Consider the following 24639-nt stretch of genomic DNA (forward strand, 5'->3'; position numbering starts at 1 on the left):
AGTAAAATAACTAATAAGTATTAATGGCTAGAAATTTGTGCCAAGTCATGTTATAGCATCTAAATGCCAGCAAAAATAAGTCCTAGAGAATTACCTACTATTGAATGGTAGCTGTAGTTTCAAATCACCCCTTCTGCCCTAAAATTTGGTAATTTTGTCCAGAGAAAACTATTCACTTCTAGAACCTTAAATTTTGAGACAGAGAATTATACACCAGTAATAAGCCACTGTAATTTTTACAGAATCTTTGGAAATTTATTAAGATGACTTGTAGTTCAAACCCACCCTAAAACCATAAAGAAAATCAAGGGAAAGAGAGGAAAGATAAACCTCACTCCAATAAGTCCAACTTGAATTCTTGGCAATTCTCACTAAGACTTTAAAAAGAATTCAGTGGAACCCCAAAAAGAACCTACCACTTAGCTTAGCTGAGTTTGATCCAAATTACCACGTATACCACCAAAAATCTCGTATAAGCAAGATTTAACTCTATCTAACTCAAGTCGATCATACACCATCAAAAGTTTAATTACTAAAGCACATACCATATCATGCATATATCTTACGCATTGCATTCATTAGATTGTAATCTCGCCGACGGAGAGTACGTGCTCATCTCTGAGCAAGGGACTTTCCAAGAGGAAGACCAGGAGCAAGCTCCTGAGGCTGCTATCGAGGATCTCCCCGCAGCCCTAGCTATTGAAGGCAAACCCCGGTTTATATGCATAACCGTATTATTATATGCTACTTTACTACACTTAATGATTGTAGGGTTGTAATGTGCACTTAAGTGTAGGAGTTGCTTGAAACCTCTAGTTGCATGAACTTAGGATTCCTTTGTGAGATGGATACTAGTATGCTAGGTCGAGTAGCTGCTTTGCTAATCAGGATCTCGGTAGAAGTCGAGTGATTTTTCTAGCACTCGCGCGAGGTCGGGAATTGATTGTATTCATCTTGACAACGGGATCTATAATGGTCTATGGACTTGGATCCAGGGAGGATGCCTTGTCCATGAGACGGGAAAAAGGAATTAAGGATTAATGTGTGGATACCTGAGTCAAGCTTTTGAACGTACTAAGCACATGTCGGGAAATATGGTAACCGGTAAACCTAGTACCTGAGTGAAGCCGGGCATGGACTTTATCCCTCACGCGACATGAGACTGGGTCTCTCATGCTAGCTATGGTGGGTACAAGTGCGGTCACTGCACGGCGGCAGCCGGGGTCAGTGGAGCATTGTATGCCAAGGCGGTGAGGCCTGGACGCGAACGGGGAATCGATGGGGACGGTTGGCATGTGTGGGGACGGAGTACCCTGACATGTCGTGTGTTTAGGTTTACCTTGCAAGGATAAAACTTGATTCGAATCGTCTGCTTCTCGCAGCTAATGAGACTGCTTGACCCCTTGTACTACATTGAGTAAGAAGCGAAATGAGGTTACATGAGATAATTTGTTGATTGTACTAAATGCTTGTTACCATGTATGCTTAAAAGAAGCAAACTTAGCTAAGTTAATGATGCTAGAACTTGAAAAGCTAAAAATTGATTTTAGAAACAGCTAGTGCTTTTGGCAAACCAAACCCCTCAGCCAAACAACTGCATGGTCTAGAGGTAGAGGAGTAGACTCCTCACACCGGGTAAGTCTAGCTGAGTATTAGTATACTCAGCCTTGCTTGTGGCATAATTTTTGCAGGTACGATTCAGGATATGGTTGATGGTGTGACTTGGCCTACCACCCTGCCACCGGGTTGAACGGTCGAGTGGGATGTTGCTCCGGCAGGAGAGGAGCACGAGGAGTAGTGGGCTAGGCCTTGCCCATTTCCTCGATACCGACGACATCGATTATCCGATGCATTTTATTTCGTGAACTCTTATTTGCTACTCGAAAAACTTTGATGTATGTAATAATTCGGCACTTAATTTGAGGTTTCCTGTTTTATTGTATTTCTTCTGTGACTCACCTTCGAGTGAGATTGTGGAATTTGATCCTGGTTAAGTGGCTCTATCAGACTAGCTCTGAGGGACTGACGGGTTATTCGGATTTAAGTGTGTTGCGGCCCCTGAGGCGTGACCTAGGCACTTAAGCTGGAATAATTCGGGTGGTTCTGCCACAGCTGGTATCAGAACAAATTCCACCACAGAGAAGGACAATAAACCATGAATACCAATTTCAAAATCTAAAACTTGCCTAGAAACTGCTACGAATCGTCAGGACTAGACCGCTAGACCTAGGACGAAAGGCCTTAGGCATAAAGGGAGAAATAGGTGGCTAATTAGGTAGGCCCCGTGGGCTAGTACTTAGACTTTTAAGGATGCCCTAAGAGCACCCTATTATTTGGAGAGGATACGTTACTTCCAGCATGCATGCATTATAAACACAAAAGGGAATTAAAACTTGAGCTAACCCACTTCCTTTAAAAAACCATCCGGGCTCTTTTATTTTTTTCCTTCCACCATAATCTTTACCTTTCATACCCTTCCGCAGATGAATTCACCCACCCCCGCCAGTGGAGGAGATACTCGTTTCAGCGCTGACTTCCTTTCTCATGATGGCTTTCCTTCCATTTTGTGGGAAGTGCTTAACTCCGCCGGTTACCCTACGCCCCCTTTGTACATGGTGCAGCTGTATGAGGAGCATCGGGTACCTCGTTGTCGGGACTGGCTGACTTTGGAGGCTCATCCCCTTCAGCCGGGTTGGCGTTCTCTTGATTCGGAGATGGTTGGATTTAGGACGGACGACACCACTGAAGCGGCAGCCATGAAGACTCTGACGACTTTCTGTGGCTACCATCCCCTGGAGATGGTGATGCACCCCTTGGGACTCTTCCCTGCTGAGAAAAAGGACGACCCCATGTGGTGTAACCGCGTGAGCCATGTGAAAGATGTGTGGGCAATGTATCCTGACTTGGTTGGGAGGGTCACTGTTCAGTGCATGAGTGCGCTGTACCGCCTTCAGGCCCTGCAGAGTGACGCTATGGCACACCTTGCTAACATCGCTCAAACCACCAATCTCACTCTCGACACTCGAGAAGATTTTGTGGTCAATTTATCCTCTGAGTTGGTGGAGAAGGATCTGCAGGTGGAAAGGCTGAGCCAGCGCATTACCACCTCGGAGCAACAGGTGGAGATCCGAGACAACACTATTGATGTCTTGGAGAACCAGCTCCACGATGTGCAGCGGGAACTTGAAGAAGCGAATGACCACCTGGACATGCACCACTTGGAGATGGAGGCCAATGAAGCCGGAAGCGAGGGAAAAGAGGCTCCCGAGGAGCTAGGACCAGCCCCTGGTGCCAATGGGACTACCTTCGTGATGCCTCCCTCACCCGTATCCAGTGTCGCTTCCACCGCTCAGGGTTGATTAGTCACTTCGACGCTTTTAGGCGGATAGAAACCCATACGAGCTTAGTTAATGTCAGATTTTGGACTAGGCTTACGGGTACTTTCCCCTGATTGATGTAACCCTGTGAACTTTTGAATTCTATGGGATGTTTTGTAACCCTGTTATCTTCATTTCAAAATTCATATTATGATTATGGCATTATTCCTTCCATATGAGATAATGGCTTATCGTTGAGATTATGAGATGGGATAACAATGGCGACAATCTCTCTTTTCAGATGGCAGCTAGGCAGCGTCGCGGGCATAACGAGCAGGTTCCCCCGCAACCTCCTCCATCTCCCACAGTGCAGGAGCTGATGGCCCAGTAGAATGAGATTCTGCGATAGCTCTTGCAACGCCAGCCCCACCCCCAGCAGCATGGTGGAGGCCAGCATCAACGACCTCCGGCAGCGGCAACCTACCAGGAGTTCCTGAGCACGTAGCCACCCTTGTTCACCAAGGCAGAGGATCCGTTGGACGCCGACGTATGGCTCCGCGTCGTTGAGTCCAAGTTTCCCCTCCTCACAGGAGACTGCCCTGATGAAGCCAAGGCTCGCTTCGCCGCGCAGCAGCTTCGCGGCCCTGCTCGAACTTGGGGGGACCACTTCCGTGCTATGCTCCCCGCTGATCGTGAAGTGTCTTGGGAGGAATTCAAGACTGCTTTCAGAGGGCACCACATCCCAGCTGGCATTCTTGATCGTAAGCTGAATGAGTTTCTAGCACTCAATCAAGGAACCCGCACTGTATTGCAGTACGCGCAGGACTTCAACGACCTATGCCAGTATGCAGGTTACCATGCTGATTCTGATGAGAAGAAGAGAGACCGCTTCCGCAGGGGTCTTAACACCAAGCTGCAGGAACGACTCAGCACTGTCCGGGCTGATAGCTTCAATGAGTTGGTCAACCTAGCCATCTCCCAGGAGGACTGTATTGTAGCTCACCGGGCAGAGAAGAAGAGAATGGCACCAATGGCAGCACCATCCGCTTAGGCCCAGAGGTTCAGGATTGTTTCTCACAATCAGAGCAGGGGTTTCCAGCAGCAGGCAGGTAGATGGGTGATCAGGCCACCTCAGCAGCAGCAGCCGACACCCAACCGCTTTCCAGCTCCCGCTCCAAGGAACAATCAGCCTCCGCAGCAGCAGCAGTTCCACCAGGGCAATGGGAACAAGTGATTCACTTGTGGCAATGTGGGCCACTATGCCAAGAATTGTCCCAGGAACCAGCAAAGGAAGATGCCAGCACCAAGTCAAGACAAGGGAAGAAAGCAGAAGGTACAAGTCAGGCAAGGGAAGCTCAACTTCACTACTCTGGAGGAAGTACCTGAGGGAGCTCCCATCATGACCGGTATCTTTTCAGTTTATAATCAACCTGCTTTAATTCTGTTTGATTCTGGTGCATCTCATAGTTTCATTAGCCAAAAGTTCAGTGCTAAATGTCAAGTGCCTTCCTATCGCTCAAAAGGGTCATTTATGATAGTCACACCTGGGGGTAAAATTTCAACTAATCAATTAAACCAAAGTGTGCCTATTCAACTGGGAAGCCACATTGTCAAAACCACTCTTCTTGTTTTGTGTTTGGAAAATGTGGACATTATTCTGGGAGCTAATTGGATGACCCTGCACCAAGTTGTGCTTGATGTAGCCAACCGTATCATGGAAATCAATTCTCCGTTCTGTGGGAACTTCACCTTAATTCTGCCCAGTCAAGGTTCTACTCAGTCATGTGTTTTCTCTATGATGGAGTTACCTCTGAAGAAGATCCCAGTAGTCTGTGATTATGCAGATGTCTTTCCTGATGAATTGCCGAGAATGCCACCAGACCGGGATATTGAATTTGCCATCGAGTTGCAACCGGGAACGGCACCAATTTCCAAGAGGCCTTACCGAATGCCACCCGCTGAGTTGGCAGAATTGAAGAAGCAATTGCAGGAGTTGCTGGATAAGGGATTTATTCACCCAAGTACTTCGCCTTGGGAATGTCTAGCCCTGTTTGTGAAGAAGAAGGATGAAAGCTTGAGGTTGTGTATAGATTACTGCCCTCTTAATGCGGTAACTATCAAGAACAAGTATCCTTTGCCTCGTATTGATGTCCTTTTTGACCAGTTGGTCGGGGCTAAAGTGTTTTCCAAAATAGACCTTCGCTCCGGCTACCATCAGATCAAGATACGAGCAAGCGATATTCCGAAGACAGCATTCTCAACCAGATATGGGCTATATGAATTCTTGGTGATGTCTTTCGGGCTGACTAATGCACCAGCATATTTCATGTATCTGATGAATTCTGTCTTCATGCCTGAATTGGACAAATTCGTAGTGGTGTTCATCGATGATATCTTGGTGTACTCTAAGAACGAAGAAGAACATGCCGGGCATTTGCATGTAGTGCTTCAACGTCTGCGAGAGCACCACCTTTATGCCAAGTTGTCAAAGTGTGATTTTTGGCTAAAGGAAATCAAATTCTTGGGTCACACTATCTCTCAGGCAGGAATAGCTATTGATCCTCATAAGGTGCAAGAGGTGATGAACTGGAAGCCACCAACGACTGTCCGTCAGATTCGGAGTTTTCTGGGATTAGCTGGTTATTACCAAAGATTTATTCCGGATTTCTCTTGAATTGCGAAGCCTATAACTGAGCTGTTGAAGAAAGAAGCCAAGTTTGTTTAGAGTAAGAAGTGCGAAGATGCCTTCCATGCATTAAGGAAACATCTGACCACAACCCCGGTGTTAGCGCAACCTGACAGTAGCAAGCCTTTTGATGTGTATTGTGATGCCTCTGGCACTGGACTAGGTTGTGTCTTGATGCAAGACAACCGAGTCATTGCTTACGCCTCAAGAGCACTCAGGCCTCATGAGCAAAATTATCCCACTCATGACCTTGAGTTGGCAGCAGTGGTTCATGCATTAAAAATGTGGAGGCACTATTTAATGGGAACCCACTGCAACATCTTCACTGATCATAAGAGCCTTAAGTACATATTTACTCAGGCTGATCTCAACATGAGGCAGAGAAGATGGCTAGAGCCGATCAAGGATTATGACCTGGAGGTACATTATCACCCAGGGAAAGCCAATGTGGTAGCAGATGCCTGGAGTCGGAATTTGCAATGCAATTGTATTCTGATGGATTCTCACATCAACACCTTATGTGATGAGTTGAGCAAGATGCAGATTGAAGTGATTCCTTCTGGTGCTTTGTCTCACATTTTTGTCGAGCCAGCTTTGCAAGACCAGATCATCATGGCCTAGCTCAGTGACAAGGGAGTGTAGATTATCAAGGAGAATCTCCATCAGAAGGTTGAGAAGTATAAATGTTTCCGCCAAGATGAAAAGGGTGTATTATGGTTCAAAAGCAGATTGGTGATTCCTAAAAACAAGGACCTCAAGAAGAAAATCTTGGACAAGGCTCATCTCTCCAAATTCTCTATGCATCCGGGAAGCACCAAAATGTACCATGATCTGAAGCCTTTGTATTGGTGGACCAGAATGAAGAGGGAGATAGCCCAGTATGCATCGGAATGTGACACCTGTCATAGGATAAAGGCAAGCCACATGAAATCAGCTGGAGCTTTGCAACCCTATCTATACCTTCGTGGAAATGGGACGACATCAGCATGGATTTCATCGTGGGTCTGCCCAACACCTCTCGACATCATGATTCGATTTGGGTTATTGCGAACCGACTAACGAAAGTGGCACATTTTCTCCCTGTGCACACCACTGATAAGGCTCAAAAGTATGCAGAGTTGTACTGACCAGATCGTGTGTTTGCACAGATTGCCTCGGACCATTGTTTCTGACCGAGGAGCCCAATTTGTTGCCAGATTTTGGGAACAATTGCAGGAGTCCTTGGGAACCAAGCTAATTAGAAGTTCAGCTTACCACCCACAGAATGATGGTCAGACTGAAAGGGTAAACCAAATTCTGGAGGATATGCTGAGAGCTTGTGCAATTGATTGTGGCAAGAACTGGGATAAGCACCTCTCCTTGGCAGAGTTTGCTTATAACAACAGTTATCAATCCAGCCTAAGGATGGCACCTTTTGAACCCTCTATGGAAGAAGGTGTAGGACACCGCTCAATTGGTCTCAGCCTGGAGAAAGAGAAGTTTTCGGACCTGACTTAGTGACTGAAGCCAAAAGAAAGGTCAAACTAATCAGGAAAAATCTAGAAGCTGCTCGGGCCAGGCAGAAGAGTTACCATGATAAAAGAAGGAAACCTCTCTAGTTCAAGGTGGGAGATTTCGTTTACCTCAAGGTATCACCCACCAAGGGAGTGTAGAGGTTTGGAATCAAAGGCAAGCTAGCCCCTCGTTACGTTGGACCTTATGAAATCATAGAAGCATGTGGACCCGTGGCATACAAATTGAAGTTACCTCCAAAAATGTCTGCCATTCAAGTGTGTTCCATGTATCTCAGCTGAAAAAGTGTGTTCGATTGCCGACCGAGATCGTAGCAGAGCCAGAATTGGAGATAGAGCCAGATCTATCGTACCAAGAGTACCCTTCCAAGATTCTAGATTGCAAAGAAAGATCAACTCGGGCTAAATCGATCAAGATGTATAAGGTCCAGTGGAGTAATCACTCAGAGGAAGAGGCTACTTGGGAGACTGAGGAATTCTTGCGATCCAACTTCCCCGATTGCCTACCTAAGGAAATTTGTACGTAATCACACCCAACCCCTCCTCCTGCCCTTCGAATCTAAAATTCAGAAATATGATCTTAAATCAGAATGAAGTAATCATGGAACAAAATTTAAAAAGGACTGCCTTCTGAAGTTGCAAAGAGAATGACATTCGAAGAGCAGATTGCCCTAATAATAAGAGCACCCACTTCATATAAGTCTCACCCTTCGCTTCACCCCGGGAGGACTCTGACCCGAATCTCGGGACGAGATTCCTTTAAGGGGGGAAGGTTGTGACACCCCAGTGTCACCTAGGGTTCTTCCCTAAGCTAACCCCAACCTATTATAATGAATCTTCTTAAACTCTCCTTAATCTTGTCATGAACCTTGAGAGAGGAAGACTCTCAAACCTTAATAAATCCTAAGTGAGCCAATTTAAGCATAAAGGGTAATTGGGAGAAGTCATGGGGGAAAATGCAAATTTTAGATTTGACCAAATTACAAAGTTTTAGTTCATCAAATAACTAACAAATCATAGTAAGAGAGTTTGGCCATTTGGTTTCTTTAAAATTCCCAAATTAGCCCTTGAACCATGATCCCTTGGAGAAATTCAGATTTCTGAATTCTGAATTTCAGACCCCTTTCCAAGGATCAACTGCGTTCTCTGTTTTTCAAAACTCAAAACCAGGAGATCCAAATATCAAAGTTGTGCCAAATACCCTTGAACACGCCCTAGAAAAGTTTGAACTCAAACCAAATTCATTTGACACAGTTTTGGTGCAGTTTGACCTCGGGACCAGACATTCTGACACTGGCACATTGGTGACGCTACAACTCCCTGTCCCTAGCCTGAAACCACGTGACGTCCATACACAAAAGACAAAGCAAGGTCAGGTGAACAAATCCTTCACAGTGATCTTGCCCAAATTCGCGAAGATTTGCACCCAATCAGCGCTAGAACTTGGGCAGAGGCAACAGTTCCACGTGTTCGACCGTGGCTGACACCTCCGGTTCACGCCCGTTCGCGCACCCACGCCTCCCAGTGCACGCCCGCATGATGCAACATGTCATGACTCATAAGGTTTTGACAAAAATAAGTAATTAATCTCTACTAGCTTAAGCTATTTCTAATCAAAAAGGAAAAAGGAGGGAGGATCTAGAGAGAGAGAAAGCCTATAGTCAGAAAAAGGAAGAGTAACACATGATTTTGCGTGATAATTAGAAAGAAATTTTATGCCCCCAAAATCAGGGTGTTACAGACCTATCCCCCTTAAAAGAATCTTGCCCTCGAGATTCAGGGCTGGCTAGAAAAGAGCTCAGGGTACTTGGCTTTCAAATCATCTTCTCTTTCCCAGGTTGCTTCTTCTTCTGAGTGGTGACCCCATTTGACTCTGCACATCCTGATGGTACTTCTCTGAGTGACCCAATCTGCTGTCTCCAGAATTTGAGTTGGCTTCTCAATATAAGTCAGATCCTCTTGAACTTCAAGATCCTCTGCTGGCAACTGCTCTTCTAGCACTGTCAAGCATTTCTTCAACTGTGACACATGGAACACATCGTGCACGGCGGACAGATTCTCTGGTAAGATGAGTTGATAAGCCACTTCTCCACGTCTTGCTTGAATCTAATATGGGCCGATATAGCGAGGTGCTAGCTTGCCTTTTACTCCAAACCTTTTGGTTCCTCTGATGGGTGACACCTTCAAGTAGACATAGTCTCCCACTTCAAAACTGAGTTCCCTTCTTCTAGTATCAGCATAGCTTCACTGTCTGGACTGCGCTGCCTTTATATTCTCTCGGAACATTCTGATGTTCTCTTCGACTTCAAGCAAAATATCTGGACCGAACACCTGTCTTTCACCAGGTTGGTCCCAATGCAAGGGAGTCCTGCAATTCCTCCCATAGAGCGCTTCAAATGGTGACATCCTCAGACTGGCTTGGTAGCTGTTGTTGTAAGAGAATTCTGCATATGGTAATCTCTTGTCCCAACCTATCTTATCTTGGAAAGCACAAGCCCTCAACATATCCTCCAGAATCTGATTGGTTCTCTCTGTTTGACCATCTGTCTATGGGTGGTAAGATGAGGTGAACTTCAAGTGTGTGCCCAAAGCTTCATGCAACTGCTGCAAAAAATGAGAGGTGGACTGGGTGCCTCTATCTGATACTATCTTCTTCGGAACGCCATGCAAGCACACAATCCGAGCCATATATAGTTCGGCCAACACCGCACTGTTGTAGGTGGTCTTGACTGGTATGAAATGAGCCGCCTTTGTCAAACGGTCCACTACTACCCAGATGGAGTCATAACCAGCTCGAGTGCAGGGCAAACCGACTATAAAGTCCATTCCGATCTCATCCCATTTCCACTGAGGAATCTGCAATGGTTGCAACAAACCTGTAGGTCTCTGATGTTCTGCTTTAATCCTCTGACAACTGTCACACACAGCCACATACTCTGCTATTTCTCTTTTCATACCGTACCACTAGAATCTTTTCTTCAAGTCTTGGTACATCTTCTCACTACCAGGGTGTATAGAGTATGCTGTCTCATGAGCTTCCTTGAGAATTAGTTCCCGGATCGATTTGATATCAGGAACACACAATCTGTTCTTGAACCATACCACTCCTTCTGCATCTTCATGGAAATCCTTGCCTTTCTCATCTATGATCAGCTGCCAGATCTCATTGATCTTCTCATCATCCTTCTGACCTTTTCTGATGTCTTGCTCTAGAGTGGGTTCCAACTCAATTGCCACTCCTTGAATGTTGTTCAAAAATCCGAGACTCAATCTGTCGAACTCCTTCGCTAGCTCATATGGCATCGGGTGAGCGGCCAACATATTAACTTGACTCTTTCTACTCAAAGCATCTGCAACCACATTTGCTTTGCCTGGATGATAATGAATCTCCAGCTCATAATCTTTGATCAACTCTAGTAATCTTCGCTGCCTCATGTTTAACTCTGACTGAGTGAATATGTACTTGAGGCTCTTGTGGTCCGTGTAGATATCACACTTCTACCCATAAAGATAATGCCTCCAGGTCTTCAATGCATGAACCACTGCTGCTAGCTCCAAATCATAAGTAGGATAATTCTTCTCATGAATCTTCAACTATCGGGACGAGTATGCCACTACTCTCCCTTCCTACATCAACACACATCCCAGTCCGGTATACGAAGCATCGCAATACACTGAGAACGGCTTGTGAACATCTGGCAGAATCAGTACTGGCGCCATTGTCAACTTCTCCATCAATGTCTCAAAGGACTTTTGGCATGCTGGGGTCCACTTGAACTCAACCTTCTTTGCCAATAATGTTGTCATTGGCCTGGCAATCTTAGAGAAACCCTCAATGAAACGCTGATAATAACCAGCCATTCCGATGGAACTCTTGATTCCTCGAACATCTTTTGGTGCTTTCCAGTCCAAGATAGCTGTTACCTTCTTTGGTTCTACAGCCAATCCTTCTCGGTTTCAAATGTGACCCAAGAATAGGACTTCACTGATCCAGAACTCGCACTTGCTAAGCTTGGCATACAGCTAACAATCTCATAGCCTCTGCAGTACTTTCCTCAAATGCTCTTCGTGCTCTTGCTTATTCTGGGAATATATAAGAATGTCATCAATGAACACTACTATGAACTTGTTGAGGTAGTCCATGAACACACTGTTCATCAGGTACATGAAGTAGGCTGGCACATTCGTCAAATCGAATGACATGACCGTGAACTCATACAGTCCATACTTGGTGATGAAAGTTGTCTTCGGTATATCCGAAGGTCGGATTCTGAGTTGATGGTAGCCTGACCTCAGATCTATCTTCGAGAACACACTGGCTCCTCTCAACTGATTGAATAAATCTCAATTCTGGGCAGGGGGTACTTGTTATTGATAGTAACCTCATTCAAGGATCTATAGTCAATGCACATCCTCTTTGTTCCATCCTTTTTCTCCACAAACAATACTGGGGCTGCCCAAGGTGAGGTACTCGGTCTGATGTAGCCTTTCTATAACAACTCATCAATCTGCTTCTTGAGTTCCACCAACTCTAGTCCAGACACTCGATATGCTCTCTTGGAAATAGGGGCGGTGCCTGGAATAAGCTCTATGGCAAATTCAACCTTCCTTTCAGGTGGCATACCTGGTAACTCCTCGGGAAACACATCTGGGAAATCTGATACTACATTGATAGCCTCTGATGGTTTAATCTTCTCAATATGAGCGGTGACTTGGTGACAACTCCCTTTCCTTGGTCCTGACAAGAGCAACTCTACTAACACTTCTTCTCCTGATAGGGACACTAGCTTCACTGTTCTCTTGTCATAGCTAAGACTGGCTTGGTACTTGGTTAACCAATTCATCCCTAGGATGACATCTTTAGTTGTATCCTGGTTACCCATAACTATTAAATCAACGGGGAACTCTATCCCCCTTATTTGAACCTTTGCACTAGGGCAAAATCTATCACTTTGGGTCCTTCCACCAACTGAACTAACTCTCGTAGCTGGATACATGGGTGCTACCGGTATATTATGTGATTCTACCCATGATGCAGTCACAAAAGAATGTGTTGCTCCAGTATCAAATAAGACACTTGCAGAATGGTACTCGACTGAAAACGTATCTAGTGCCACTCCTGGAGTCTCCTGGACTATGTCGGCCTCTAGGTGGTTCACCTTTCCATACTGGGCACGAGGTTGCCCACGGTTGTTGCCTCCTTGCTGCATTGCATTCTGCCTGACTGGGGCATTGGGAGCTGGCTGTTGCTGAGCTGCTTTCTTAGGGCAATGATTCGCCCAATGGCCTTGTTCCCCATAGTGGAAACATGCACGACTTCCTACTTGTGCTGGGGCTGCTTGGCCATTCTGGTTGGTTGCTCGGGCAGGAAGACGAGCTGCCTGGTTGCTCTGACGCTGGTATTGATTTCCTCCTTGCTGGTTGTTCTGACGGTACTGCTGCTGCTGAGGAAACTGCCTCTGGTACTACTGCGGCTGGTTCTGACGCTGATGCTGGTGACCTTGCTTGAATTGCTGAGGTGGGTTGCCTGAGTAGCAAGGACGGCTGCTACTCCCAACCTGAGATCCACCAATCTTGTGTTTCCTATCCTCCATCTCCTGATGCTTCCTTTCTGTCATGATTGCTCTGTCTATCAGATGCTGGAAGGTAGGAAAGGTGTGGTTCATCAGCTGATAGTGGAGGGGATCAACCAATCCTCTCAGAAAGCGGTACTGCCTCTTGGCATCCGTGTTGACATCCTTTGGGCATAACGCGACGGCTGCAGAAACTTGTCCCTGTACTCACTGACGGACATGGGACCTTGCTTCAGGGCGAGAAACTCCTCCTTCCTCCTATCATCAGTCCCTCGGGCATATGGTAGCGACGGAAGTTGTCTCTGAACTCCTCCTAAGTGATGGCTTCAGGGTTGGCATGGGTGGCGAGGTAGGACTCCCACCAAGACTATGCTGCTCCCCTCAGCTGTTGGGGACCATACAACACCTTCTCACGATCGTTGCACTGGGCAGTGTACAACTCACGCTCCACGGTACGCAGCCAATCTTCAGCGTCCATGGGATCAGTAGAGTGGGAAAAGACAGGGGGATGTCCCCTCATTAATTCTGTCCGCTTGTCCCTAGGCACTTGAGGCATTTGGACTTGCACTGGAGGCTGCTGTTGAGCCTTCTGCATCGCTGCTAATGTCTGACCAATTGCTTGAACTGCCTGGGTCTGCATCAAGAACATCTGATCAATGGTCATCGGGGGTGGCGGTGGCTAATGCTGCTGCAGGGCTGCTTCCTCTTGGGGTGTCTGCTGTTCTGGCTGAGCACGCCTCGCACCTTTGCACCTGTTCTCAGACATCTGTAGAAATCACACACATATATCAAATCTGACTCTGCAGTCTTTCAGCATAAGAAAAGATATATAGAAGATCTTCATAGAACTGAACAAGTGACCATCTTCAGTGACAGCTTCTCAGATAAAGAGGAAAGTGGAGATAAATGGATTACCTAACTAAATAACCAACTTTATTAATAACTACACCAAGTTGTAAGGGATACCCACACCTTGGTGACAATCATTACAAAGATCCAACTTCATTACATGTTCATCATGATAATCATTTCAACATACGATAAGCAAACTAACTCGAATTAAGACTAACTAGACTAAACACCGAACTAAGCATTATTATAGACTCCGACTCTGTCGATCTAGGGATCCAAATCTATCCGGGTTCTGCAGTCTGGGGTACCATAGTCGAAGCGACCACGGGGCGGTGAACGGTAAGGGTGCTGAATCCCGACAGGGGCAGGAGAACCACCATCAAGATAGTGGCGTGCCGCACATTCAGCATGCAATTCCGCAACCTCAGCCCGAACCTTGCCCATCTCGTCAAGGGCGTGGTCCAACTCTATGTTGAGCACGGCGACCAAGTTGACCATGCTGTTCAGCCTGGGATTGCCCTCACCAACTGGTGAGACAATCACACCTCCAACACTGTCGGTCGAACGGCGAGGGTAGTACTTCAGGTCAAGGCCTTCAGCTACCCCGCTGAACAACAAGCAATACTGAGAAAGTGCCTATCGTGCTGCATCTTGCATGGCTGCCTCGGCAGTATCCCTCTCGGTAATAGAATAGTGCTCTGAGAAGGCTTCTGCACCCCGGAGATCATCGTCCAGACGGCGCACCAAGCAAGTAGCCTCCCACTGGTCCGGGTATAGCCCACGACGATGCTGGTAGACTACACAACGGTACTCAATAGACCATGTGTGCCGGTCGAAGGCCTGACACAACAGGGTATCGAGAGCGTCATGGAAGTGACACCCGTGAGCGGCGTCATGAGTGATGGGTCTAGCGATCCATCCCTCTGGCTCCAGCTCCTCCGAAAGCAACGTGTCGTGGCTCGAACTGCCACCAGCGTCATCATCATCTCTGTCTCCGTCTTCGTCAGGGTCTCCTCCAGCAGCCGGGATGCCCTGAGGTGGTGCAGGGGGCATCTCTAGCTGAGGTGCAGGGGAAGGAGGCCTCTCAGACTCCACTCCCCACTGAGGCGAGGGGGAAGAGTCCTGCTGCTCCTGCTCCTGCTCCTGGCGTCGGCACTCCTGCTCCTCGTGCAGGCAACGATGCAATCTCTCCAGATGATTGGACTGACCTAACACCGTGCGACGCAGGGGACGCTTCGCCAGGCGAGAAGGCAAAAAGGGGATCACAGACTTACGTGCAGTGCACCTGATACGTGCCATCTACAAAATACATCATAAGCACAAGAGTAAGAGTAGAACTATGAGACCAGAAAGTAAGCAGAAAGAAAAGTGAGACAAAACGTTTTGAGATAAGTAGATAACATAGAGTTGGTCAAGATGACCAACTTTTGAAAGAACTCTAAGGTCAAGGTAAGAGTAGAGGTCTATAGTCCTCAGGGAGACCATTCTAGTCTAGGTTAGAAGTCCTACAGTCAGCAAGGATTTGATACCACTTATGTCACACCTAGTTTCGGAAGGTAAACCGAATGCGAACCATGTACGTGTCAGGGTCCGAAACTCACGTACACGGTGATTACATAATTGGACATCATCACACAATGCTCGAAATAAATAGCGGAAAGGTATTTTATTACATCAAGATGTCCAAGACATCCACATAATCTATTACATAACCATTGTTCAACATAAGTATCGAAGTGCAGAAATACGAAACGTAGATGTTAAGCCTACACAGGCAGCTGACTGGGGGTTTGCCACTAAGAAAGAACTAGAACTCGTCATGTTCCTGGAACTCCTCGAAGTCATCCATGTTGCCAGCATCACCTCCTGAACATAGGGAACAGTGGGGACAACATGGGGTGGGGGTGGTGTGTAAAGCAAGGGTGAGTACACATCAACGTAATCAGCAAATGTCCCGTTTGGCTAAAGTGGACTAGACGTATGTGGAGTTTGAGGTTAAGCAATTGCTTTTAGTTGGTCAAGTATTTATTATTATTAGTAGATCCTAGTTTTAGGAATAACCCAGTTATTACCCAGAAGTACCTCCTCAAAAGAGGAAATACCAGAGATCAGATTTTGTAGCATCATTGTTAATCATCATCATAAAAGTGACCATTGTTCTTCTAATCGAAGAGGATCCCAAGGCTGCTCTTAACCGTGAGCTCGGCTGATATACCAGTTTTAACACTCTGCAGAGGTTTTACACTTTACCCACAAGTCATGATCCCTTTCCAGCCTGGGTTGTACAGACCCGATCTTCACTACCAAGGTGAATGATGTTATGTTATGCAAAATAATATTTTCGGCTTCACCGCTTATTTTTCGGTGTATCAGCGCTGACTTCTCGCTGTAAGTTCTGCATTCCCTTAGGAACGTCTTTTAAACTTCTTCGCCTTCTATTTCGGCGGTATTCGTGTTGACTTTTCGCGCTTCGCCTTATATTTCGGCGGTATTTGGCTCTGCATTCCCTTTGGAACGACTTTTGAGCAGAAAACTTACACTGCGCTCCCTTAGGAACAACTTTTTGTATCTTCGGCAAACTTACGCTGTGTTCCTTAGAATGACGTTTTTTAGCTTCGGTGATACTTGTAATGTGATTTTTAGCCCTGAGTTCCCTTAGGAACGACTTTTGTGCTTCAGCGACTTTTTGAACTTCGTGAGTCTGTGGAGAAGATATATTTTACTATGGCAAGAACGAAGCTATTACAGGAAATTGAAAATGACAAAAGAACTAGGTTTTCAATAATTGTTCCTTAAAACAAAATGACAGCGTATGTAAAAACTGTTTCAGGGGTAGGATATCTCTTAGTAGATATGCTTCAATTCTGGCACAGTACTGTTGACTGTGCGAGCTTCGGACTCCTCCCTGAAATCTCGCTGCTGATGGGTCTGTTGGCTCCCTTCTAGCTGCTGACCCCGTGAATATACAGGTTGTAGTGGTGGCAGAGGTGGGGGTTGTGGCCAAGATGCTTGTGGCTGACAAGCCGAAGCAACAGACGCTGCAGGATGGTTACCCACATACTCTGGTATGTAGGGTGAATGATACGAAGCAGTATGCATGACCTGCTTCGGCTGGTTCTGCTGAGCTGCGGCTTCTGCTATTTCCTTTTGTTTCTGAATGGTGACATGGCACATCCTTGTAGTATGGCCCTTGTCCTCACCACAGAATAAGCAATAAATTTTCCTGGGCTGATCCCCAAACCTTCCTCCGAAGCCCCTGGCGCCTTTACCTCTTGGAGCTGGCAACCGGAAAGAGCTTTGTTGCTGCCCTGAAGCTTGCGAGGAATATTGTGGCCTCTGTTGTTGACTTCCTCTGTCGTCACTCTGGGTGGAGGGGATTGACCTGACATGCCTTGGGTGGATTCTTCCTCCGAAGCCCCTGGTCATCTCAGAGAACCTGTAGGCTTCCTCCCTTCTTTGGCAAAAGTCATTGTTAGCGCGGATGTATTCATCCATCTTTTGAAGCAGCTTCTCCAAAGTCTGTGGAGGCTTTCTAGCAAAATACTGGGCAGTAGGTCCTGGACGAAGCCCCTTGATCATGGCCTCAATGACAATTTCATTGGGCACTATAGGCGCTTGTGCTCTCAAACGCAAGAACCTTCGGACGTATGCCTGGAGATACTCCTCATGATCTTGTGTGCATTGAAACAGAGCCTGAGCTGTGACTGGCTTCGTCTGAAAGCCCTGGAAACTTGTCACCAGCATATCCTTGAGCTTCTGCCATGAAGTAATAGTTCCTGGCCGAAGAGAAGAATACCACGTTTGGGCCACATTCTTAACTGCCATGACGAAGGACTTGGCCATGACAGCTGCATTGCCTCCGTATGAAGATATAGTTGCTTCATAACTCATCAAAAACTGCTTCGGGTTTGAATGTCCATCATACATGGGGAGCTGAGGTGGCTTGTATGATGGAGGCCATGGAATAGCCTACAGTTCTGCTGCCAAGGGAGAAGCATCGTTAAAGGTAAAGGTATCATGATTGAAGTCATCATACCATCCATCCTCGTTGAAGAAGCCTTCTTGATGAAGGTCCCTATGTTGGGGCCTTCGCTCTTGTTCGTCTTGAGCAAGATGGCGTACTTCAGTGGCTTCGTCAATTTGCCTTTGAAGATTAGCTACTCGGGCCATCTTCTCTTTCTTCCTTTGTACTTGTTGATGAAGCATCTCCATGTTTCTGATTTCTTGGTCCAACTCCTCCTTGAGTGTTGGACTAGTGGCCTTCCTCTTCTGGCTTCGGGCCTCTCGAAGAGAAAGGGTCTCCTGGTTTGGGTCCAGTGGCTACAGAGCAGCAGCCCCTATCGCTGAAGCTTTCTTCGGTGGCATGACAAAGGTCAGTGCTTGCCGAAGGTGGTCGAAAAGGATTCACCAGAGGTGGGCGCCAATGTTGGGGACTTGTTCTCAAATGCTATGAGTTAAGAACAAGGCAACACAAAAAATGTCAAACGTTAATGCCCTTCGTCCTTCGAGACATTATTTCCCTTAGGATATAATGATCTTCAGATGAAGGTCATGAAAGACATACCTTCATCATTCGATATGCGATAATAAAAGGAGAATCATATAGAATGTAAGAGATAACATGAATAATTATGTAATATTATCTGCTCATTTTTACTTTATTATCATGGACAAATATAAATGATATTACATTACAAGTGTACCTTCGGCTTGATAGAAGGTAAAAATACAAGTGTGACGCACGAGCAAATACAAGTCATCGTGAACAGTATGGGGGCACTGTTCATCTATTTATAGGCACGGGGCGCAGCCCATGTAAAATTACACCCATGCCCTTTACATCTACTAATGACTCTATAATGATCCATCGAGGTCTAAATGGCGTTTTCCCTTTTAAGTCGGTTCCCTTTTCTGCTGTCATGCCGAAGCTCCCTTGCGCGTAGCTTCGGCGCTACGTCAACCTTCGTATTCTTTGTGCTTCTCACACTGTGATTCTGGTCCGAGTCCGAAGGTACCTGTTCATGTATTATACTTGTTGGGACCATGCTTCGTCGCCGAAGGTCCTGCGAAAAGGAAACAGCTTCGGCTGAAGCTGCTTAAACGTAATGTCGAAAGTATCATTCATGAAGCTTCAGTATTACAGCATGTTTGAAGATGAGGGATCGAACCGACTTAGAGATAGAATGACCTTTTAGTCCATAAGGGTCTGAGTCAATGTTGTAAACTTTTATGAGGGGCATGATTGTAATTCCTCACGGGCTGTGTCCTGTGCCTATAAATAGTGAACAGTATTCCTTTACTGTTCACGGATTCCTATAATTGCTAACGCATCACTCGGAAATTATTGTTTGTCAAGGCAAAGGTATAAATGTACCTAAACGTTGTATTCAAATATCTTAAATTCATATAATAAGATATGTGAATGATGTCATTTATTTTCAATGTATTTATCTTTAATGTTCCATGTTTCACTTTACTTTGTATTATCCTTATAAGTTTAATTACGAAGGTGAAACCTTCGTAATATTATGTTCGTGGCCTTCGTCCGAAGTTCATTAAATCCTTGTGGAGATAATGCTTCGGCGGACGAAGGGCATTGATATTTAACATTTTATGTTGCCTTGTTCTTAATTCATAGCATTTGAGAACAAGTCCCCAACATTGGCGCCCACCTCCGGTGAACTCACTTCCACTTTTTTGAGCTGATGGCTTCGTTCAACAATCAAGCTGGAGCTGCTTCGGCTCCGAAGCTGGTTCTCCCGATAACAGGCAGTTCATGCTCAGAGCCAGGCAACAAGAAGCAGAAGAAGGAGGCACAGAGAAGGGTACAACATGTCGGGGTGCAAGGACCCTTTATCAAGTCAAGATGGTCTCACATTCCAATTACCTTCTCTCAAGAGGATCTTCAACTCAAGGATTACCCACACAACGATGCTATGGTTATCTCTTGTGTGATCAAAAGATTCCTGGTCCATAATGTTTTGGTTGATACAGGCAGCGTAGCTAATATCATATTTGCTAAGGCCTTCAGACAGATGCAAGAGCCCGAGGACAAAATCCATGATGCCACACATCCCCTTTGTGGCTTCGGAGGAAGACAGATCGTAGCACTTGGAAAAATCACAATGCCAGTAACCTTCGGATTCATTAACAACACAAGGACTGAACAAATTGTATTTGATATTGTTGACATGGAATACCCTTACAATGCAATCATTGGTCGTGGTACTCTCAATGCCTTCGAAGCAATTCTTCATCCAGCATATCTTTGCATGAAGATACCTTCGGACCAAGGGCCCATTGCTATTCATGGAAGTCAGAAAGCTGTCAGAAGAGCCGAAGGAAATTGGACAGATTCAAAAGCAATCCATAATATAGATGGAGCTGAAGCTTGTGAGCAATATAAGTTCAGAAGGGAAAAGCTGCTTCGGCTGATCAGCCGAAGCCCATGCTCTTGTGTGAGGATATAGCAGCGCAGAAGGTGCTCTTGGGATCTCAACTGTCCGAAGAGCAGGAAAAAACCTTGATAAGGTTTTTGTTCAACAACAAAGATGTTTTTGCTTGGTCAGCTAATGATCTTTGCGAAGTCAACAGGGATGTTATTGAACACTCGCTCAATGTTGATCCATCCTTCAGACCCAGAAAGCAGAGGCTTCGGAAGATGTCTGATGACAAGGCCGAAGGTGCTCAGAATGAAGTGAAAAGACTCCTCAGTGCCGGAGTTATCAGAGAGGTAAAATACCCAGAATGGTTGGCTAACACTGTTATGGTAAAGAAGGCCAATGGTAAATGGAGAATGTGTATCGATTTTACTGATCTCAATAAGGCCTGTCCGAAGGACGAGTTTCCATTGCCAAGGATAGATTCCCTAGTTGATGCAGCAGCTTCATGAGAGCTTATGAGTCTGCTGGATTGTTATTCAGGCTATCACCAAATTTGGATGAAGAAGGAGGATGAACCGAAAACCAGCTTCATAACCCCTAGTGGAACATATTATTGTTACCTTCGGATGCCTGAGGGGCTTAAGAATTTTGGAGGAAGCTTCAGCAGAATGACAACGAAGGTTCTTCATTCCCAGATAGGCAGAGATGTGCTAACTTATGTTGATGATATCATTGTAAAAAGCACGAAGCAAGATAATCACATTGCTGATCTGCAGGAGACCTTCGCTGATTTTAGACAGGCTGGTTTAAAGTTGAACCCAGAAAAATGTGTCTTCGGAGTGAAGAAAGGGAAATTTCTTGGCTGTCTAGTCTCAACAAAAGGGATTGAAGCTAATCCAAACAAAATCGAAGCTATCCTTCGAATGGAGCCACCAAGTACAAAGAAGGGGGCTCAAAGATTGACAGGAAGACTGGCATCTCTCAATAGATTTATATCTAGATCAGCAGAGAGAAACTTACCATTTTTCGAAGTACTGAAATCAGCTGAAGTTTTTCAATGGGGACCAGTTCAGCAGAAAGCCTTCGAAGAGCTGAAGCAATATTTGATAGACCTAACAACACTAACTCCACCAACGCCAGGGGCTCCTCTGTTATTATGTGTGGCAGCTTCGCATCAGCGGTAAGTGCAGCACTCGTCCAGGAGAAGCTTGAAGGCCAAGTCAAAAAGCAAGCCCCAATATACTTCGTATCGGAAGTTCTTAGTCTATCAAAGAAAAATTATACGGAATTGGAGAAGGTACTATATGCTATTTTGATGGCCTCCAGGAAGCTTCGGCATTATTTTCAAGCTTACAATATAATTGTTCCTTCTTCACAACCATTGAAGGACATCATGAGAAATCGAGAAGCTACTGGAAGGATTGGAAAATGGGCTGCAGAGCTCAATGAATTTTGTATTGATTATGTGCATAGGTCTTCAATTCAATCCCAAGCGTTGGCAGACTTCATTGCTGACTGGACGCCAGGGGCTCAAGAGGAAGAAACGAATAAAGATGCCGAAGTATGGATAGTGTTTTGTGATGGGTCTTGGGGAACCTTCGGAGCAGGAGCAGCTGCTGTGTTGGTTTCACCTTCCAAAGTTAAAACTTGTTATGCGACAAGACTTGATTTCAATTGCACAAACAATATTGCTGAGTACGAAGCTCTGCTCTTGGGTCTTCGGAAGTTAAAGACAATGGGAATCAGAAGGGCCATTCTTAAAACTGATTCCCAAGTTATTTCTGGTCATATTGACAAAAGCTACAAAGCAAGAGATCCGAAGCTTGAAAAATATTTAGATACAGACCGAAGGATTGAGGCTTCCTTCGAAGGATTCTCTGTTAAAATTATTCCTCATGGAGAAAATGAATATGCTGATCTATTAGCCAAGTCAGCAGCACATGGGCTGCCCTTACCTTCGGAAGTATTTTTCGAAACAATAAAAGCACCTTCAGTCGAGCTTCTTGAAAGAGCAGTCCTCAACATATCCCCTGTTTATAGTGAAGATTGGAGAACTAAGATCATCTCTTTCCTTCAGGGCAATTTTCTTTCAAATGACGAAGCTTATAACAGGAGGATAGAAGCAAGAGCTCGACCATATGTCATAATAGAAGGGGAATTATACAAGCGGGGGGTATGTTCCCCGTTACTCAAGTGTTTATCCAGAGCCGAAGGCATAGAATTGATGAAGGAAATACACGCAGGCCTGTGTGGATCTCACATTGGATCTAGGCCTTTGCTCGGAAAAGTTTTTCATCAAGGATTTTATTGGCCAAAGGCAGCTTCGGATGCAGCGGATTTAGTTCAAAAGTGCGAAGGTTGTCAGAAATGTGCAAGAGATCAAAAACAACCTTCGTCTTTAACTCAATTAATACAACCCACTTGGCCGTTGCAAAGGTGGGGCCTTGATTTGCTAGGTCCATTACCACCAGCACAGGGGAACTTAAGATATGTTGTAGTGGCAGTGGAATATTTTTCTAAGTGGATTGAGGCAAAGCCTTTAGCCACAATAACTTCGGTTACTATTCAAAAGTTTTTCTGGCAAAATATTGTTTGTCGCTTCGGAGTGCCGAAGGCTATTACTGTGGATAATGGGACACAATTTGATTCTGAAGCTTTCAGAGAATTTTGCGATCAAATTGGCACGAAGATTCATTTTGCATCAGTTCGACATCCGAAGTCAAACGGACTTGTTGAAAGAGCTAATGGGATCATAATGACAGGGATAATGAAGCTAATCTTCAATCAGCCCAGGGGAAAGTGGCCAGAAGAATTAATCAAAGTGGTGTGGAGCCATAACACAGCAGTGTCAAGATCAACAGGTTTTACGCCATTCAAACTATTGTTTGGTGACGAAGCAATAACCCCGGAAGAAGCCAAAGCAGGATCAATAAGAATAGTAGCTTCGGCAGAAGGCGAATATGCAGTTGATCACTCTGTGGAAAAAGATGCTATAGAAGGGATCAGGCTTCAAGCTGTGAAAAACATCAACAAATATCAAGCTGAAACAATAAAATGGCGTGACAGAAAGGTTAGGCTGAAGAACATTGAGCCAGGACACTTGGTGCTTCGAAGAATAGCCAACCCTGAGACAGTAGGCAAATTGCAGCTGAAGTGGGAAGGACCTTTTTTGGTAGCATCTTCGTCAAGACCCGGTTCCTATAGATTGAAGGATATGGACGGCAACGACATTCCTAGATCATGGAATGCGGATGAGATTTGGCGATATTATGTTTAGCTTGATGTAATTTTCTTTTTCTATTCTTTTTTGTGGCACCCTTTTCCTTTCCAAAGGGGGAGAAAGGTTTTTAATGGGGCCACAACATGTAATTTTCCTTATTTTAATTCTATAAGAGTGATATCCCCCAAAAATGTAAATGTGAATGCAAAGGAAAAAAGAAAAGAAAACAGGGAGAAGCTCAAAAGTCGTTCCTAGGGGAATGCAGAGCTTACAGCGAAAAATAAACGCTGATTCCGCCGAAAGTAAAAGGCGAAGAAGCTCCTAAGGGAGGCTTACAGCGAAAAATAAACGCTGATTCCGCTGAAAGTAAAAGGCGAAGAAGCTCCTAAGGGAGGCTTACAGCGAAAAGTCAACACTGATACACCGAAAAGTAAACGGCCAAAAGATTTGAATCATTCCCAAGGGGATGAAGGGCTATGATTATGGTTTTTGAATATATGTTTCGGTATTCATTTGCACGATACATTACATCATGTCATTTGCATTCATAAACATTAATTTAGACATATATAGAATCATCATCATATCACACAAAAAAGACAGATGCTTCGGCAATGAGGAAAAATTTCGAAGAAAGAGAAAATTTTTCATGCTTCGTTGTGTACGAAAAGAAGGGAAGGTGTTTTTCGCCTTCGGCTCAAAAAGAGAAGTTTCGTCCACAGCAAAGCAGATTGTACACGGATAAAGGAGACAAAATATATTACAAGGTATGTACAAATTTACATAAGTTTTTTCCATAATTATATTACAAAGATCCCTTCAGAATTTTTTGTAGGAAAGTCTATTATAGCAACTATCAAGCTTCAGGCCGTCATACTTCAGCTTCGTCATACTTCAGCTTCGTCATCCTGCACATATTAAAGAGCAGAATAAGAAAGGTGCAAATTTCAAGGAGAAGGTAAAAGTAACAAATATAAGTTTCTTACCGGCTTAAGGTGACTTCGAGCTTCGTCACCAGCCATCCTTCGCCCGCCATTTACCCAAATCTGGGTCATAAATCTATTTCCGATGCTTCGGGCTAGGCTCGGGATATCAAT

This window comes from Zea mays, chromosome 10, assembly GCF_902167145.1.
Source record: "Zea mays cultivar B73 chromosome 10, Zm-B73-REFERENCE-NAM-5.0, whole genome shotgun sequence".
NCBI classification, from domain to species: Eukaryota; Viridiplantae; Streptophyta; class Magnoliopsida; order Poales; family Poaceae; genus Zea; species Zea mays.